The sequence below is a fragment of the Hyperolius riggenbachi genome, chromosome 1, assembly GCF_040937935.1.
Source record: "Hyperolius riggenbachi isolate aHypRig1 chromosome 1, aHypRig1.pri, whole genome shotgun sequence".
NCBI lineage: Eukaryota > Metazoa > Chordata > Amphibia > Anura > Hyperoliidae > Hyperolius > Hyperolius riggenbachi.
In genome coordinates, this window is record NC_090646.1 from 302,422,931 (window position 1) to 302,432,647 (window position 9,717).

Consider the following 9,717-nt stretch of genomic DNA (forward strand, 5'->3'; position numbering starts at 1 on the left):
ACTGTTTTTACTTCCTGCTTTCATGGATGCAGACATATTGTTAACATCCTGTGCTTTCAAATCTTAGCTTATCTGCCCGTGGCAGTCAGGTGAAAGAGGCGTGAGATCAAATTACAACTTGTGATTACACACAAATGAGGGGGAATTAGACAGGCTCAACTATCTAAATACATACAGGGTGCATTTGTCTCTGTTTTCCTTCTGTCCTGTGCAAGAGTTCAGGTTCAATTTAAAACAAAATAAATATGGAAGCCACCAGATCCATATTCTTCTCAAATTTAATGTAACCCTGAGATGGGGTCACATGGATAAAATACATACCTGGAGCTGGAGGAAGCCCCCTCCAGCCTGATCGCTCACACGCCGTCCTATTCGAATTTGCCGTTCTTCCAAAATTGGCCCTGGAAAGTCCTCTGGTCCGATGCTAACTGCGAATGCGCAGCCATGTCGCCTGAAGCACTCTGCGCCTGTGCAGTACTACTGCGCCGGGTGCCGAACGCTTCCGATGACAGTAATGACGAGAGCACGCCTGGATGGACCGCGCATGTGCCGACTGACGGATTTTCCGGGGCCTGTAGCATGCAAATGGGCAGTCAGAAGAGGGCTGCGTGGGAGCGATCAGGCCGGAGGGGGTTGGAAGAAGCCCCGTCTCTGGTACACTTAAGCCACATACACACGTTCAACAGTGGTCTTTTATGCTTTCACAACTTTTGTTGTGAAACAAGTGGAAACACCAAAAAAAAAAAAAAAAAAAAAAAAGTCTTTTGCTGTTGTTCAAAGAGCTGATAAGAAGTCAATCCAACAGTTAGATTGACTTTTTATCAGTTTTATCAGCTCTTTGAACAATAGCAAAAGAGGTGCTTCAACTTGCTCCACAACAAAAGTTGTGAAAGCATAAGGCTACTTTCCCATCAGGACGTTGCGTTTGATGAGACGTTAATGTCGCACAACGTGCCCCTAACGCAACGCATTGTGCACTATAACTTGGACGTTACAGTGCATTCTTTAGCCCTGCATTTGGTGCGCCGTTTTCGTTGCACAGTGATGGAATGAAAATGGCGCATGTGTTACATATTAAAAAAAAAAAAAAAAAAAATGACTGAGCATGTGCAACACAACTAACGCAGCAGATTAATTGCTAAACGCACAGCATGCAGCACTTTCTAATAACTCCTCACGTTACACACAAACGCAACGTGTGCACTGTGAATGTCGCACAGACTTAGTATTGCTGTGCGTTAGTCTGCGTTGTAAAATTTTCTAACGTGCGACTTTAATGTCGCACTGTGAGGCCTGGAACCCACTACAAAACACTATCACTAATCACAATCGCTAGCGTTTTGTATGAGCAGTTTGCAAGTGATTTCATGAGCGTTTTAGGGAGCGATTTTAGAAAGTGTAATCAATTTGCCTGCGGTTGTGTAGCGATTAATGATTTAAAGTCTGATTTGTCCTATCCATGATTTTTAATTTTGTTACAGTGTACATTACCGGTAACTTTAAAATCACTCAGTGCAAGTTTAGATGAGCAATTACGCCAGTGATTATATACTTTACATTGAAGCGCAAAAGCTAACAAAATGCTGCATGTCCTGCGTTTGCGATTCTGCTAATCGCAATCACTTCTGTGTTATTTGCACCATCCATTTACATTGGCAGAGAGTTTAGGGAAATCGCTAGCGATTTCTCACGCTCGCTAAACGCTCAGGGAAAAAAAACTATTAAAAAAATTAAAATCGCTCTAGTGGGTTCCAGCCCAGAAAGAGGCCTAAAAGACCACTGTTGAGCGTGTGTATGGGGCTTAAGTTCCCATGAAACTAATCAGAAAGTTAATGACTGACATCCAGGGCCGGCGCTACCATAGAGGCAAAAGGGGCAAATGCCCCGGGGCCTCTGACCTCTGCTGGGCCCCCCAGGTGGTCTTTCAGACTGTTCCCATATGCCTGCATGTTCAGCTCAGCTGCAGTGGCAGGCAGACCCACACTAGCCAGGGGGGGGGGGGAAGCATCTCCCCCCAGGCCGCCTTTCATTCAGTGATTTTGGGCTGGTCTGGTGTATTCAGGTTTGTTGTTGTAAGGCAATGTGAAACACAAGTCTAGCTGATAAAAGTGCAATTAGAGGGCAGGCAAGCTGGTAAATACACACAGCATGATGCAGAGCTTGCCTGGAGGGTCCATGGGCAAACATCTGTCTTGTCTCTCCCCATTGTTATGACTGCATGAGTGGATAAGGTGTTATACAAGTTGAAAAGTTTTTGACAGTCCCTAGACTCCAGGAGGGCTGCTTTTTGACTTGTGTGAGAGACCGGCAGGGACAGGAATCCTATTACAGGCAAGTAGCGTCTGTGTGATGTGGGACTGCAACAGAGGCGGGACAAGGTCCTCCAACACCCAAGGCTGAGACACTTAAGTGCGCCCCTCCATCCCTGCCTCCCCAGCCATCACACACTGATTGCTATTAGACTAAGAGGTGCCACTGGGCCCACAACCTCCCTAACACCTTAATATCTAGTTATCTGGCTTGCAGTCACTGCTATGTATCCCCTTTTCTTATTCCTTTCTGCTTTAAACACAATTAAGAATGACAGCTGAATGAATTGTGCGCCCCCTCCTACACTGCGCCCTGAGGCTGGAGCCTCTCCAGCCTATGCCTCGGCCCGGCCCTGGACTGCAATACAGATAAGCTCTCTGCTCCATCTCAGGCTATTCTCAGTTTCTCTCCTCTCTCTGGGCTAGTACACGCCAAAATCGCAATAGCAATGTCTAGCAATTTGTGAGTGCGATTTTATGAAATGATTTTCAGAGCGATTTTTGAATGAATCGCTCAAAAAAAAAAAAAATGCTAAATGCAGTGTGTTTGTGATTTTGAAAAAAAAAAAAAAAAAAAATCACAACGCTGCTGTGAGAACATTGTCATAAGGTAACATTAGCCAAGTGCTTTCCAAATCACTGTTGATTTGAAAAACGCTCAGAAGCTTTCATGGTGTGCACCAGCCCTCCCTCATTCACCTTTGTTTCCCTCTTCCCCTAGTGCTGGGTGTCTTGTCATACAGGAAAGCTAAATAAAAGTGCAATCCTGGTGATTTTTTTTTTTTTTAAATGTCTGAATAGTTGACTGAATATTATCTTAGAATCTTATTTTCTTTACGGATTGATTCTACTGGTATGTCTCTGTTCTGGTCCAAGGGGGGTGTCCACCAACAAATCTCTGCAGAGGGGCCTGATGTAGTTACACCCCTACCCAGCTGCCTTGTAATAACTCACCTGTCCTTGCAGCAGCTCCATCCCGTGCTCCCTCTTCAGCCAAGCTGCCTGCCTCTATGACCCTGTACATGTTATTTACACGTAACATGTGCCGGATGAAGGAGACACAGGCAGCAGGGCTGAAGGCAAAGCACAGGATGGAGCAGATGATACAGGTAAGTTATTACAAGGCAGCTGAGCTACACAATGTGTGGGGGCCATGGGAAAAGTCTATGCGAGACCACGAAGGGCAGCAGTCGGTTCGGGGGCTGATTTAGCGGGGGGGAGAAGGATGTAGGGGGGCCCCCAAGTTACTTTTGCCCCAGGGACCCTGTGTGGCTTAAATCGGCTCTGCTGACACCAGACAGCTGAATAAATAGTTGTCGGATAATGTAACTTAACCTATTTTGGTTCCTGGACGTAGAAACTACGTCCAGGAACCATGCGCACTACTGCGCTCTCCCGCGGCCGATCGCACGCGTGCACGCGCACTCCCGGCCGCGGATTCGGTAGCCACGGAATCAATGTATCGGGCTATGGAGCCCGATCATTGATTCCTCTCCCCCGCTGAAAAAGCAACAGCTTCTCTCGGAAGCTTCGCTTTTTCTGGCCATTCCCTGACCGATGCGTCACTCTAAGCGTGTGTTACGCTTAGAGTGACATCATGTAAACAAACTCATGGCCGCCATCTTATGGCCAAAAAGTAAAACTACAACAAAAAGTAAAAAAAATTAAAATCAACACACATTTACATTAAAAAAACTTTGGTTTACATCCCACCCTCCCAAAAATACCCAAATAAAATGTTTAAAATGTTTAATAAAAAACATGTAAATATTTACCTAAGGGTCTAAACTTTTTAAATATCAATGTAAAGATGAAATATTTCTATATTTTTTTTTTATTTTAAACTTGTAAAAAGTGATAGATGCAAAACGGAAAAAATGCACCTTTATTTCCAAATAAAATATTGTCGCCATACATTGTGATAGGGACATAATTTTAACGGTGTAATAACCGGGACATATGGGCAAATACAATACGCAAGTTTTAATTATGGAGGCATGTATTATTTTAAAACTATAATGGCTGAAAACTGAGAAATAATGAATTTTTTTTTGTTTTTTCTTATTCTTCCTGTTAAAATGCATTTATAGTAAAGTGGCTCTTAGCAAAATGTACCCCCCAAAGAAAGCCTAATTGGTGGCGGAAAAAACAAGATATAGATCAGTTCATTGTGATAAGTAGTAATAAAGTTATAGGCTAATCAATGGGAGGTGAACATTGCTCAAGTGAAAACGACGGAACGCGAATGGGTTAAAGAGACTCTGAAGCGAGAATAAAACTCGCTTTTTTTCCTTATATTCAGCAGGGGCATGTTTGCCTCTGCTAAATGCCGCTATCCCACGGCAGAACGGGGGTCCTTTACCCCCCAAATCCCCCCCTGCAAAATCCACGACCAGCTTGGTCGTAGATTTTGCTGCTCCTGGAGGCAGGGCTAATGGCTGCAGCCCTGCCTCAGCGCGTCTATCAATGGGGGATCTCCGCCTCTCCCCGCCCCTCTCAGTGAAGGAAGACAGAGGGGCAGGGAGAGGCGGCGATCAGCGCTGATAAACACGCTGAGAGGCAGGGCTATAGCCGTTAGCCCTGCCTCACCAAGAAGCGATCCCCGCACAGCACGGAGGGGATTTGGGAGGTAAAGGACCCCTGTTCTGCCACGGGATAGCGGCGTGTTAGCAGGGGCAAACATGCCCCTGCTGAATAGAAGGAAAGAAGCGAGTTTTATTCTCGCTTCAGACACTCTTTAAAGATGCATACACACCTTTGATGGATGTCACCCATCGGGGATTGGAACCTAATTCCCTTGGGCGACATTACTAGGCTGCACTGACGTGAGTTAGCTGTATAACAGACGATGTTGCCATGCGGGCAGATGGGAGAAAGTGGCGGTATGACGAAGCAGCACGTGTGTGGGGGGGATGACACAGCAAGCACAATAAAGTTGGCCATCACTGGGAGGCGGTCGAGTTGATCAGTGAGTCACAAGCCTCTGAACGCATGCCTGATTATCAGCTGCGGTGGTCGTAAAAAAAAAAAAAATATCGCCCACCTCAGCAGACTTTAATCAAGCTTGTGTACAAAAAGCTTTAAAGCTTTGTATACGGTAGGGTGACCATATTTTGATTTCCAAAAAAAAAAAGAGGACAATCACAACAGCATGTGGGCGTGGTCATGGGTGGGGCCAAATATACAAGACCTTAGCAGGGTGCTGTCCAACTTCGCAGGCATGTAGGGCCGTTTTTTCCAGACCACAAAATGCAGTCTTATCGGCCGCACATTTCCCCACAAATGCAATGAGATTGGCAGCACATTTCCCCACAAAATGCTTTCCCCCATGCTGCGTGCGGCTGCCTAAATATACCTCCCTCTTCTCCCCTGCGGTGCAGCTGCCACCGCTAACACACCTCAGATCGGCGGTGAGCAGAGATAGGAGTCAGCCACACCAGCCGCGCGCCGGTGAATTCAAATGCAGGAAGTGACATCATCGGTCACGTCCAGCATTTAAAGTCCACCATGCGGCTGCTATGCGCCGGTCTGGCTGGTTCCCATCTCCTGCTCACCGCTGATCTGATGTGTGTTAGAGGTGATGAAAACCCATATTGGGAGCCGAGCCGATGCTTAAAGAGGAACTGTAACATAAAAATATCCCCTGGGGGGTACTCACCTCGGGTGGGGGAAGCCTCCGGATCCTAATGAGGCTTCCCACGCCGTCCTCCATCCGTCAGGGGTCTCGCTGCAGCCCTCCGTGGAGTCCGGGCAGCGGTGACGTCATTATTTACCTTCCTGGCTCCTGCGCAGGCGCTCTGACGGCTTTCCATTCCGAACTACACGGAAATACCCGATCGCCGTCGGGTCCGCTCTACTGCGCAGGCGCAAGTCTCCTGCGCCTGCGCAGTAGAGCGGACCCGAATGAGATCGGGTATTTCCGTGTAGTTCGGAATGGAAAGCCGCCACAGCGCCCCCGCTGGAGCCAGCAAAGGTAAATATTGAAATGACAGTCGGCACAGTCGCCGGCTGTTCGGAGGGCTGCGGAGAGACCCCCGTGGGACAGAGGACGGCGTGGGAAGCCTCATTAGGATCCGGAGGCTTCCCCCACCCGAGGTGAGTACCCCCCAGGGGATGTTTTTAATGTTACAGAGTCTCTTTAAAGAGCCGGAATTCCCATCACTAGACTGAGTCTCAGTCTAGTAGACTGAGACTCAGTCTAGTGAAGTGATGGGAATTCCGGCTATTTAGAAAGCATCGGCTCTTCTGGCTTGGCCGCTCCATTCCCTTTAAAGAGCCGGCTCGTAAACGGCTCTTCACTACCTGGACATTTCAAAAACTCGCCAGGATGCCCCGGACAGGTCAGAAAAAGTGGACCTGTCCGGGCAAAAGAGGACGCCTGGCCACCCTAGTATATGGGCTAAAATTTCAGTCATTTGTGTGAAACGTAACTCAACCCCTCGAAAATAAGGGCACAGCACAAGGCTGAAATGGCACAGAGCAGGTGGGGCAAGCAGGAGGACAATGCCCTCAGCCAAGCTTATCCTCCAGCAGGATCAGGGGCCCCTATACACGCTCTGGATTCTTGGCAGATTTGACCAGCCAACTTAGTTGAGACTTGAGAACCATTTAGCATGTGTACACAGTTTTAGAGTTACAAATCTGCTCAGCCCATGCACAAATTCCAGCTCAGACCAGTGGAACCAGAACTGCCCTTCCAATGGTAAAAAAAAAAAAGTTTGATTCTGTGATCTATACTTAAGTTTATTTTCAACACAAATTTTATATAATATAATATATATATATATATATATATATATATATATATATATATATATATATATATATATATATATATATATATATATATATATATATATATATATATATATAGTAAAAATGCTCCAGTTAGATTTCATCCACCAAATACAAGATTACAACCCGCTACATTAACGTTTTCAGATAAAGGAAATGCATAAAAATCTCCTTTGTTCACCTAATTAGCACAAACCCCACCAAAATAAATTTCATAGTAATTTACAGCAAAGTTTGCAGCAAGTGCTTCAATGTCCTCTGCGGTGGACAGCGGAGGATAAAAAGCTATCACGGGGTGATGAATACTGTATATTTTCCTTGCACAAATCAACCAAAACAAATACACGCCTTCAGAGGGCGCTGCTAAAATGTTTTCAGAAGGAAAAAAAAAAAAAAGACAAAAACATTTAGTTTTCAAACATTTTCAGCTATACTCTGTATCCCGAAACAGTGTACGGCTGTAAGCACTCTCCCTTATATGCAAAAGGATATACCGTGTTGCTGACTGCAAGCGCAACAGCGTGCTAGAGGTCGGCACACGGTAGAGGAAGTCCTTCAACGCAAACGACTTGAACAAAGTTAATATTAGTACTATCAGCAATACTAACATTTAAATACGAACGTAAAGACAATATAGCTGCAAGGTTATAACGTCTACGTTTCAGTACCTAAGAAGTAGAAAGCGGTCATCCACAAGCGTTGCCTCCTCTTTACAGGTGTAACCAGCTACTCGGCATTTCCTGGTATCGCACCTGCAGCTCAGATACTTAACCCATTCCCTGCCAGACACTTGTTAATAACACACGTGACATTACAGAAACTATAAAGTCGGCCAGGCTATCCAGCCGGACCAACTGTAAATACTATAAATTCTTCAATTCCCTGAGTACGCCGAGGGTGACGACTTTGGTAAAACCTTTCTTTTAAAAGCATACTCTGTAGGTTGCAGCCCTTGTTTTCGAACTAGCTGATGAAATCACAAGGTCTGACTAACCTGTTGGACAAATGTTCCTCAACCCCGAGGCAAAAAAGAAAAAGTGCTGTGTTTATCAAGTGTCCGCATAGTGTGAGTCACATTGGGGCTGATTTATAAGTGCTAAGCACTTTTTGACTGCAGTGCAATCTGGCAACCAGTGTGGTAGCCATTTTTGCAACTTTGTCAGATTCTGCCACCAGTAGCAATTATTTCATACCTCCCAACATTTTGAAATCAGAAAGAGGGACACTTAAAGGGAAGGTGTGAGCAGTTAAAAAAAAAAACACATCTACTTACTTGGGACTTGAGCCTATGTGTTCCTCGCCGCAGCTCCATTGCAGATGATGACCTCACCAGGTCGGCATCTTCTGCACCTGCGTGATCGCACTTATGTAGCTTGGAGCATTCTGCGCAGGCACAGAATGCTCCAGGCCACGTGATCGCGAGCGGTGCGGCCTCGCGCAGTGGCAGAAGATGCCAACCTGGCGAGTTCAGCAGATTATTAAACAGTATGTACATATATGCCTAATACACCTCCCACGTGTGGTATATTTTGAAACGGAATGGCAAGAAGGGCGACATCACAATCAATGCAGTTAAAGTGTGATTCCTTTTGGACTTTATTCCCTTTGCTATCAGTATTAGGTGGCAGGCAGAGAGTAGTCAAAATCCAGGCAGAGGTTGGTGCGGCTGCAGGCAGAGAGTAGTCAAAATCCAGGCAGAGGTTGGTGCGGCTGCAGGCAGAGAGTAGTCAAAATCCAGGCAAAAATCGGTAACTGTAAGGCAGAAGCACTTCACTCAGAAGCAGGTGGGAACCAATTGACTATATTGTTAACATTCTGTGCTTTCAAATTAGCTTATCTGCCATGGCAGTCAGGTAACATGGGGAGATCAAATTACAACTTGCGATTAGAGACAAATGAGGAGGAATGAGACAGGCTAAACTCTATGTACATGCAGGCAGCATTTCTCTCTGTTTACCTTCTGTCATGTGCTGCAGATCGTGGTCCAGATGGGGGGATCAGACAGGCAAACTTTATCCCTCTCTTACATAAAGTCAAATCAACACTAAGGGCGTTTTTGGCCTTTTTTCAAGCACATGCGATTTTCAAAATCGCCCACAAAACGCTTGTGCAATGATTCTCTATGAGAAGGTTCATATCAGCGCGTTTCGTCAGCTTTGGGCTCCGCAAAGCTGTGCCTGTACCAATTTTGGGGCGATTTTGCTCTAAGGTATAGGAAGAGCGCTAAATGCTCACAAAATTGCTTTATGCTGCGATTGCGTTTCCGTTTTTTGTTCCATGACTATTTAAATGTGAAGTGTTTCCTGGTTAGCCTGCACTTCCTGTTTGTAGTGAGAGCTGACGCACAAGAAAAATACAAAATGAGTCGAACGAGCTGGTTCTGCACAGAGGAGCTCCTCTCTAAGGGCTCTTTTACATCTGCGCAGATTTTCTGCGTTTTGACCCAACGGCTAACGTTTGCGTTAACAAGGTAGAATGAAAGTTTATAGACTTTCATTTTACCTTTCACACCCGACGCTGCGTTTCGGTACGTTGCACTTCCGACGCACCCGGGCAAAGTTTTTCGTCCGACGCACCCGGGAACCGGCGTTTTCCGTCGGATTCAATGAATAGC

General features: G+C 45.8%; 1 protein-coding gene across 2 annotated transcripts in view; it reads right to left on the reverse strand.

The window, feature by feature from the left end:
• TJP3 (tight junction protein 3) overlaps positions 1-7,867 on the reverse strand; it is a 628,414-nt gene extending 620,547 nt beyond the window's left edge. Inside the window, exon 1 of one of the 2 annotated variants that reach the window (XM_068233793.1) lies at positions 7,772-7,867. The gene's annotated coding sequence lies outside the window, so the exon portion shown is untranslated. The remainder of the gene's footprint in view (positions 1-7,771) is intronic. The other variant, XM_068233794.1, reaches the window with a different exon arrangement.
• Between the last annotated feature and the right edge of the window lie 1,850 nt (positions 7,868-9,717).